Source organism: Glycine soja, chromosome 18, assembly GCF_004193775.1.
Source record: "Glycine soja cultivar W05 chromosome 18, ASM419377v2, whole genome shotgun sequence".
NCBI classification, from domain to species: domain Eukaryota; kingdom Viridiplantae; phylum Streptophyta; class Magnoliopsida; order Fabales; family Fabaceae; genus Glycine; species Glycine soja.
Window position 1 is genome coordinate 17,296,217 of NC_041019.1, and position 8,363 is coordinate 17,304,579.

The following is an 8,363-nucleotide window of genomic DNA, read 5'->3' on the forward strand; positions in this document are numbered from 1 at the left end:
ATTAACTTTGGTATATGATCATTGTGTAAAGATTTACATTATCAATCAATCAAAAACTACCTTATGTATTATTTTTAAATCAATTACAAAAATCAAGAATCTTAACATACATGTTAATTTACTATTAGATGATAATATAAAAATCTTCTACACTAACACTATCAAGTGTCAAATGTGTGTGTGTGCTTGCGTGCGCGCGCGTGTGTGGGTGGGTATTCATACCAACATATCAGGATATGCATGTAACTCCAGTATCCTAATTTCAGGAAATCGTGTGGATACTGGTGTACCAACAGCCACTTCTTTGCATATATTAATTTCAGTTTTCCAATTAGAAGAGTTTTACTCTTTACTAGCACTCCTGCATCTTTTTTGAGAGGATCAGAAAGCATATTGTAATATGAAATGGCAGCAACTAACAGTAACTAAAGCTATGAATGTTCTCATCTTTCACTGGCTATTAATCCAGACAACATTTCACATTAGGCAATGATTACTTGGGCATTGGAGGTTACAATAGTGCAATCACTGTCAAAAGTAGATACCTAAAATGAACAGCTTAAAGTAGTCCCTCAAAGAATGTTAGCATGTCCAAATAGAATGATCAAATATTGAAATTGTCAAAAATAAATGAAAAGTTTTGACAAACAGGCATAGTTGCCTTTTGCAAGAAGTGTGGCAATTGAGAATTATGAGATAATATATCTGTAAACACCATATCCTTATGCTCTTCAAATATTGGGAACACTATGAAAAATAATCACAGTAGAGAAAAAAGAGAAAAAAATTACCAGTGAGATCATATGGTATAAAAAGGTATAGGTATCCATACTACTATGATACAAAATTCTTAGTACAGGGTAGAAAACAAAGTTTAGAAAACAAACAAGTATAAAACCCTGGTTACATATAAATAAGAAAGAAAAACAGCCAAAAGTAGTGGTGACTACTTCAGGTAGCTTGCAAGATGTCCATGTTTGGATCTCTGTGCTGTTGAAGTTCCTAATTTGGACTTTCTGCACTTGCTGATTATTATTATTCTTAAGACCAACTAAACTTGTGTACAAAATCAGGTTACTATTCTTGATAGGGTCTTGAGAGTAGTTTGTTAGAATAATAATTAGTAGCAAGTGTGATTAGGTATGCTGGGCAGTTTAAGTATTGGGAGTAGGGAATTAGTTTAAATAGGAGGAGAGAGTAAGATGGGGAATTCACAGATTTGTTATCATTTGAGAAACTGAGCATTAGCTCTGTTGAAGAAAGGGGAAACCCTTTGTGAAGGAGAAATAAATCCCAGGTTCTTTGTAATTAATAAACACTAACAAAGCATAATTTTTCCTTCCTTTCCTTTCTCTGTTTGCCTCATTTTTCTCCCTGAACATATAACCCATTTCTGGTCTCCTCAAAATTTCCAACACATTTGAATCCATTATTTACAACTAAATTTTTTTTGTAATTAATGTACTCCTAGCACTAAATTATTAACTAGAATTTGTTTCAATGGATTCCAGCAAATTAATAGGACTAGTACATAGAAAGGAAAGAAAGAGGGAAAAAAAATATGAATCTTTATTGATGATGTTACAGTCCACCAACCCTATATCAGTGTGATAATCAGATCAGTCTCTGAAACTAAGAATACAGAATACAACTCAATATTAGGCTCTTTTGAGTGGTCTTCCACATTCCACCTCACTATCTTTCATGATAACAATCTTCCCTCTCCCTGTTTCCCTCCTTGACTATTTTATACTAGTAACTGAATTTGTTTATATCAATAACTATTCTGTTACACTTTTCTTAAATCCCCTTCTAACCACACCCCCCAACCTTTTTTCCTTCTATAAATTTTCTTTATTGGTGTCTCCTATCACAGATGAAATCAAATTGTCACATCATATAATCCTTTTACTAAAGAGTAATGACTTTTTTTACATTAGAAGTAATGCTTCATTCAAGTATACAAAAGATAGAAATTTCAGCAAGATTAAATGAATTTAAAATTTTAGCACTTGCATCAACTACAAAGTACAACATCATTGATTACTGTTCTCCATAACAGGTCTTAAAGGATGGAAAAGAATACCAGAAAAAAAGAAGGTTGCAATAGTTGCTTTCATTTAAAATTTCTATTTACATGTTTCCATTATGTGTGTATGTGCATGCATGTGATTTCTTATACAGCACACACATCCATCTTGCAAGCCCCAACACTATTTAGATCTCCATGCCGTTGAAGTGCCTGATTTTGCTCTTTTGCAGTTGCCAATTATTGTTATTATTCTTAAGAACAACTAAACTTATACAAAATTCAGATTACCATTTCAGACATTTTTTTAAAGTTATGACTGAAATTTCGAACAATTAATTTATTCCTTCCAACAAATTAACGAAAACTAATTTTAATAGATTCATGCAAACTAAATCAAATTTTGTCACACCATTTAACCTTATCAAATTTCAATAAATATTAATGATGTTTTTACATCTGCAGTAATGCTTCATTCAAGCAAACAAGATAGATGTTTCGGCAAGATTCCATTAAAAAAATTTAAAATTTTAGCACTTACATGATTACATCAACTCTGAAGCAAATCATCATTGATCACAGTTCTCTATAACAGGTCCTAAAGGATGGGAAAGCAACACCAGGAAAATAGAATTTGCAAGAATTGCTTCTATTTAAAATCTCTATTTAGTATTGACCTTTTTCTATTAAAAGAAATCTCTATAACATTTGTAGAAATGTCTATTACATTTGTTTCTTGCACAATCCCAACACAATATCCTAAAAAAAATTGAAGTTTCCTTTGAGGATGTAAGCCTCCTGTGTGTTCGTGTGTGTGTTACTATGATAATCTGCTTTCATGTTTTGGAAAATACCTGGAAGTCAAGTGTCACTCTTTTAATGATGAGGGTAGCTGGTGTCATGATACGCAAGTTACTTTCAATGGAACTACCAAGAAAGAAGAAGCAGACACAAACAACAATTACCAGCCGATAATTCCATCATAAACTGGCATACACAGATGTCAACTAAGTTTTCTTAACAAGACATTTCTCTATTGCTTCATCACAAAGTTCAAGAGTATTTTCCCAGTTCGCTTCTTCATAGTTTATGTCAACAAAATATCATATATCTCTTTTTCTGCAATGAACCCATGTTCTCATCTCCTCAAATAGCTTCCTAGCCTCCACAAATTTCTTCCTCTTATAGAAACCCTTTATAAGAGCATTATAGGAAGCATCAGTTAGACTAAATCCCTTTTCAACTATATCTTTATGCAAGAACCATGCCTCTTTCATATTTCTAGCTTTACAATGCCCTTTAATCAAAATATTATAGGTATTACAGTCAGGCATCACTCCTTGAGCACACATCCTCATATAAATCTCAGTAGTGGCACACATGTTATTTCTAATACAGTGCTGCTTCATAAGAGAATTGAATGTTGTTGCATTTGGCATTATACCTTTGTCCAACATCCATTTGATTAGTCTTTCACCATCTTCCAACATCCCTGACATGCAAAGCCCATTCATTAGCACATTGAATGTAACAATTGTAGGTTGAAGTCCTTTATCAAGCATAATCCGCAGCAATTCATGAGCCTTGGCCATTTCACCCATCTTACAATAAGCATCCATGAGTGTAGTATATGTAATAGTGTCAGGATAAAACCCTGCCAGATCCATTTCTTCCATAAGTTTTACAGCTTGCTCTATATTTCCTACCTTACAGAGACCATTGATCAATGCATTATATGTGCAGACATTCGGTTGAAGGCCCTTTTCAGACATTTCATGAAGAAGCTCATTTGCTATATCTACCTCTCCACGTTTACACAGGCCATCAACTAATGCAGTATAAGTGACAACATTAGGAGTCAGACCCTTCTGAACCATCTGGTTGTGAAGAGAGAATGCCTCTTTCATTTTCCTGGCCTTGCAATACCCGTCAATAAGAGCAGTATAAGTAACTTCGTCTGGTTCCAACCCTTTGTTGAACATTTCACTTAACAGTTTGAATGCTTCCACCACCTTTCCAGCTTGACAAAGCCCATGAATCATGGAAGTCTATGTCACAAAATCAGGAACTATTTTCTTACTCTTCATTTCATCAAAGAGTTTGTATTCAGCTGAAACATTCCCAGACTTGCCAAAACCACTGATGAGAGTTGTATACACCACATTATCAGGAAAAATCCTCTGATTTTTCATCTCCCTCAAGACCTGCCCTGCTTCAACTACTCTACCAGTCTTACAAAGAAGAGAAATTATGCTAATGTACGTGTATTGATTCGGTTTCAATCCCTTTCTCTGCAACTCTTCCATGAGCTTCAAGACCTTTCCTTCAACCTGACAATATCCATCAATTATAATGCTATAACTAACAACATCCAGAACATTCCCCCTAAACTCCATCTGTATTACCAGATTATGTGCTTCTTTTACCCTTCCCAATTGACAAAGCGAATGAAGAATAATGTTATACGACACAGTGTTCCAACAAACACCCACTTCTGGATACTCTCTGAACACCCTAATTCCCGTCTTTATCCCATCAAAACTGTTAGATAGCCTAGCTAGAAACAAATTACAAGAATCTACAGAGACAAGAACACCATAATTTAACAACTTATCAAACAGTTTCCCAGCTTCTAGAAGCAACCCTGCCTCAACAAGAACTAGGAAGAACACATCAAACACACGGGGATGTGCACCCCAGTCCTTGTAAGTATAAATCAACCTCTCAGTAAATCGATCAAAAGAGTTTCCAACGTCCAAATGGGACTTTTCCCAGAACTCGAAAACCAGCCTGTGAGCCATTCTCAGATCCTTAGAAGCCACCGCAATCTGAACCACAATGCAAAGGGCTTCCAAGGAAGGGTCCCTGCGAGGCGCGCCCAGTTGAAGAAATCCAACACGAGTTTATAGTCATCCCTGATGTTCATAAGAACCCAAATGAGATGATCAGGCTTGAACTTCGACTCAAAGGGCTTGAGAATCCGGCGAAGAGGCTCGGCGCAGCACTGCTTAATGGTGGTGGAAATGTGGTGCACAAAGTCAGTGTCTGGCATTGCTTGAACCCAAAGAAGTGGAAAGTTTCACACTCAAACATCTTGGACCAAAACCCAGAAAGGGATTATGATGACAATGATAGTGAAAACAATGGAAATAAGAGGAGATAGCTACTCTCTTCATGTGCAAGAGGTAAACCCATTACACAAGTTTTGAACTTTCTCTTCTACTCTGCCAAAAGAGAGGGTTTTTCATTGTCAATTCAAATATGCAAGCAACAACCTTTGGTCGGGTTCTGTCACGGAAACCAGTAGCCCGACACAGTACGAGAATAATTGCACTTTCTTCTTCTTTACTTTTTGAATAAACAGAGCGAACAATAGAGTGAAATGAATAATGAAAGAACCTGAGAAGATAGAGAGGGGTGAAAGAAAAAGCTCTAATCTTTTCGTCTTCGATTTGTTGTGCGTTAAGAGGTTGCGGCTATCGTCTCAGGAAAACGGTTTCGAAGCTTAGGCGAAGATGGAGCATGGCCAAGGCTACCCGGAAAAGAGCGAAACGAATAAATGGGGGTGTTTTTTTTTTTTTTTTTAATTACTATTAGGAGTTCGTTTTGAATTATTATCCAAATATGGAAATGGAGATGTTATAACTTCTTTACTATAAAATATTTATAATTTCAATTAATTTTATAAAAAATTACTACTTTTAGGTTGTCAGTCATTTTTTTTTACAACTTTAAAATTGTTTATGTTTTTTTTTTAAAAATTATAAAAGTCATAAATTCATTTGTCACTTCTATTTTTTTGTTTTCCGTATATTTTTTTAATTGTAAATAATTTGTTAATTTAATTATTTTATAAATAAATTTTTTCTTTCACTTTTTTTAGTTTTATTTAATATTTTGTATATATTTTTATATGGTTTTATTTAATATTTTTTATATTTTTTAATATTATTTTATTTGATATATTTTTAAATTTTTTTAAAATGGTTTTATTTAAAATTTTCCTAATTTTTGGTATGTTATTTTATTTACTATATTTTCTACATTTATTTTTTTCACTATTATCTATATTTTCTGTATTTAATATTTTCTATATTTTTTTATTAATGTTAAGGATTATTATTTGTTTTGTAAATTAAAAAAATAATACAAAAGATTTAAATTTAAAAAGACTTAAATTTAAATAAAAATATTAAAATGTATTACATGTTCGTTTAACAAAAATATTAATAGTGGGATGATGTCTGAGAACGAATTTCTTATATATATGTATCGAGGTCTCTCATTTTATTGTACTAAATTTGTTGGTGATTTTTGTCCTCTTGTTTTACGACCTCTTGTTCTAGGATGATCATGTATAATTATTTGTTGTTGTTGAGGAACATGTGTTCTAGGATGATCATGTATAACTGTTTGTTGTTGTTGAGGAACATGATCACTATTGTGATCATCATCATCATTATTGTTAGATTGTTGTTATCATCATCTTCCTCCTCATTCTCATGACCCATGTCATGCATTTGAGTAGGTAATGATGGACGATAACAAGAGCTCAATGGTGGTGGGTTATATGCAGATGGCGGAGTGTTGAAAGTGGTAGCAAACCTTTGTGAGAGTCCTTTAAAAACATTTAAGGTAAAAAGAACTTGAAATTAGTATTAAGGCATATATGATGAGAACCCCAATGATTGAAACTTTGTTCACATCCTTGGGGCATGTATCCAAAGAAACCCGTTGATTGATAAATAGATTATGCATGTGATTGATGATGTTAGGGCATATATCCAGAAACATGCACTGGAGGTACATTGGGTTCAGCATGTGATTGATGGTGGTGATAGCCAAAATAATACTATAAATTAAGATTTACGAAGTTAGAAATAATAATGAATAATGATAACAATAATTTAATAAAATTCTAAAGTAAACTTACAACCTCAGTAGATAATGTTCACTCATGAATATATATCGTCTAGTTCAACATATATACCATTGCATGTATTCTGAATTTTCATGCAAAGTACCATGGTCCATTTCACCTTGAATAATATAATCATTTCAATGATTCCATTTGTTAACCCAGTGACAATGATGATAAGACAAACAAATATTTGTTCTCCCTCTCATATCTATGTCGTGGAGTTGGTCTAGGTTTTGTGGGTCATCTGGAATATTTTTGTCGCAGTCCAAATTGTCTCATGACCCTGTCTACCGCATGCCATTCCACAATTGCAAAACATACGAGTGGTACTTTTGCATGAACAATCATAGATACCTCAACATTACTAATTAATGGCCTTATTTGAGGTGTCTCATAAGTTATACACAAAAACTACAAGACATATATTATTATTGTCACATATTTATTAACGGATAGGAAACACAAAGAAATACTTAACATGAAATTAAGAAATGAAGCTCATTCATATGTTGTTTATCAAATATGACGTGTATTAGTTTGACTGAATTAGTAGGAATGTTTGTTTGGGTCATCGGCTGAGACCACCTTTATGCAAGAGGAAATTCAAGTCCTTCTTGTACTTCTTCGTCAGATAGGCCATGTATTTGTGGGGCAATGCATTTAATGCGGTCTCATGCCCATGATTATAGCAACAACAAACATCCACCTATTTTAGTTTGTAAAGGCTTTACAGCCCGATCTAGAACTTGATAAAGGGATGCTAATACAGTTGCACCCCAACTATAATGACTTGCCTCAGTTAAATTTGATAACAAAAGAAGATACATAAAATGAACTATTGCTTCTGATGTATTTAGCATCAAACATCCGCCTATGAGCATCATGATATGAGCTCTAGCATGTTGTAAAATCACAACATCATCATCATCAATAGGAAGTTGCTGAAAATTTTTGTTGCAAATAAGTTAGATAAATCATTTTTCCCTTGATATATGTATCAGGTGAAGTGTCCTCTAGTAAGGCCTGACAAACAACACGTACATCATCGGTAGTGGCACTAGTTACCGACAATTCGTCAATCTTGAGGCCCAACTGTAGGGCCACATCTTGTAAAGTTATGGTTGTCTCCCCATGTGGAAAATGAAATGTGTGAGTTTTGGGTCTCCAACATTCAACCAGCACACTGAGCAAATGTTGGTTAATATCAATCTGTTTGATAGTTATAACATGATCAAAACCAGTTTCATTTATTAAGTTTTTGACATAATTATCTATATGATCCAAGTGCGTAAAAGCACAAGCAGAATTACACCTTGAACGAATCATTCTCTCTTGGTCTTCCCACACTTGATTTGAAATACGATTGTCTTGTAAGCACAACAAGGAGCCATCAATAGGTCCAGATTGTGCATG

The 8,363-nt window shown here is 33.9% G+C and overlaps 1 pseudogene; it reads right to left on the reverse strand.

Annotated features, from left to right (window-relative positions):
* Positions 1 to 2,536: 2,536 nt before the first annotated feature.
* LOC114395825 lies at positions 2,537 to 5,572 on the reverse strand (annotated as a pseudogene).
* Positions 5,573 to 8,363: the final 2,791 nt, after the last annotated feature.